This window comes from Lepus europaeus, chromosome 6 (genome assembly GCF_033115175.1).
Source record: "Lepus europaeus isolate LE1 chromosome 6, mLepTim1.pri, whole genome shotgun sequence".
NCBI lineage: Eukaryota > Metazoa > Chordata > Mammalia > Lagomorpha > Leporidae > Lepus > Lepus europaeus.
This window is the reverse complement of record NC_084832.1, coordinates 31,561,666-31,563,769: the sequence shown is the minus strand read 5'-3', so window position 1 is coordinate 31,563,769 and position 2,104 is coordinate 31,561,666. Positions and strand designations below refer to the sequence as shown.

Here is a 2,104-nt window from a genome sequence, read left to right as displayed (position 1 = left end):
TCCTAAAAGTAGCTCAGCAAATATTTAGCAAACTATTATGAGATATCAGATTACTATGTAACTGGCCGACTAACAACTATTCTGAGATGTTGGTATGGTAGGTGGCTAAGGGAAGTTTGATGTTAAGCAAAGGGAGGAGAATCTTTTATTGTCTACAGTTGCATTATCATTTCAGAAAATATCATATTTCAAATCTGAGACCCCAAAGTGAACAGGCAGAACAGGGAATTCCATGAAACGCTGAATTCATGCTTCACTGAGTGCTCAGGGAAGAGGATCGGTACTGACATCTTCAACCTGCCCTGTCTCTGGTCAGGAAAGTTGGATCTGTCACAGCTCTCCCACTGCCTCCATGGCAAAAGGAAGAGGGTTGAAATAGCTGATCGATAAACATATTTCCATTGAAAAAAATCATGTTAATGTAAATGCAGTTGAAGATGATGAGCAAGTGATAGTAAAGTATTTTAGCACATAGTGTAACATCAGAATAGATTTTTTAAGAGAAATAAGCCTTCATTTCCTTTCTTTCCCAAAGGTGATTATCGAAGAAACCAAATTCCATCCATATCTTTGACTCCTCCGACTTTTCCTTGGTCTCAAACTTGGCTAGGGCTGGAGCAGCACTTGTGGCAGCAGCCACAGGGGCAGCAGGAAGGCCTTGACCTTTTCAGCAAGTGGGATTGTGTACTCAGTCTCCACAAAGCCAGGACCTGTTTGTACCCATTGATGATAGAATGGGGTACTGATGCAGCAGTTGGATGACCAATCTGCAGACAAAAACTGGCAACGTTGCGGACACCCACCAGGAAGCATGAGGCCAGGGTTTTCTCAGTGATGTCCAGCACTTTGGGGTTATAGATGCTGCCATTGACGAACACCTGCTGGATGATCAGCCCAAAGGAGAAGAGAAGATGTTCAGCATGTTCAGCAGTGTGGCTTCACTGGCTCCCACTTTGTCTCCAGTCTTTATCAGCTACACATCGCTCAGGATTTCAATGGTGCCCCTGGAGGTTTTAGTGGTGATCCCCAACTCCTGGAAAAAGAAGGTCTTCTCAGACTCTAGATGATCATTCTGGGCTGGCACAGTGACCTCATGGGGGACAATGGCACCAGCATGGGCAGAAGCTGGCACCTTATCGGCCAGCAGCATATCCCTGATCTCAGTGAAGTCCTGCTTGGTGAGCACAAAACCCACATTTCCCTGGATATGAGGCAGGAGCTTCTCCAGGGCCAGGTTGTTCTCCAGATGCCCTCGGACGGCTTTGCACATCCTGGTGTTCTTGCCCATCAGCACCTCAGCCTTCCCTGGAAAGGACATGTGGATCTGCTACATGTGATTAGAGTCGACATTGTCTGCTGCTACAATGAAGCATTTTGGATAATCATTCAGAAGCTGGATGATCTTAAGAAAGTAGTTGGACTACCAGGTAGCCCTGTCTCTCTGGGCATCACGGTGGTGCATCAGAGATTGCCATGTGGGGTTTAAAGACAATGTCACTCTCATGAGACTCCTGGCAAGAGAAGCCAGAATAGATATTTTGAAACACTAAAGGAGCAAGGGACTCATTACTTTTTGTTGTAGATTTTCCATGTTAAAATAGTCTCCCTTAAATTAAATTAACTAAAGGAAAGGACTCAGGAGGAAGATTAATTTTTTAGAAAACTTAAATTAATAAAACTTATTTTATTTTATTTATTTATTTTGTTTTAAGAGTTATTTATTTATTTCAAAGGCAGAGTTACAGAGAGACAGAGGCAGAGGCAGAGAGAGAGAGAAATCTTCCATCCACTGGTTGACTTCTCAGATGGCCACAATGGCCAAAGCTGGGCCAATCTGAAGCCAGGATCCAGGAGCTTCTTCCAGGTCTCCCACACAGGTGCAGGGGCCCAAGCACTTGGATCATCCTCCACTGCTTTCCCAGGTCATAGCAGAGAGCTAGATTGGAAGTGGAGCAGCCAGGACTTGAACTGGTGCCCTTATGGGATGTGGGCACTGCAGGTGGTTATCCAACATATTTTAATGCTAATAATAAGAAAGCAGCTGTTCATTCATTGGCTGATGTTGATATCACCAAATGGGTTTGGAATCAAGTTGATTGCGATA

General features: G+C 44.3%; 1 pseudogene; it reads right to left on the bottom strand.

Moving 5' to 3' along the window:
- Positions 1 to 496: 496 nt before the first annotated feature.
- Positions 497 to 1,504, bottom strand: LOC133762055 (large ribosomal subunit protein uL10-like; annotated as a pseudogene).
- Between the last annotated feature and the right edge of the window lie 600 nt (positions 1,505 to 2,104).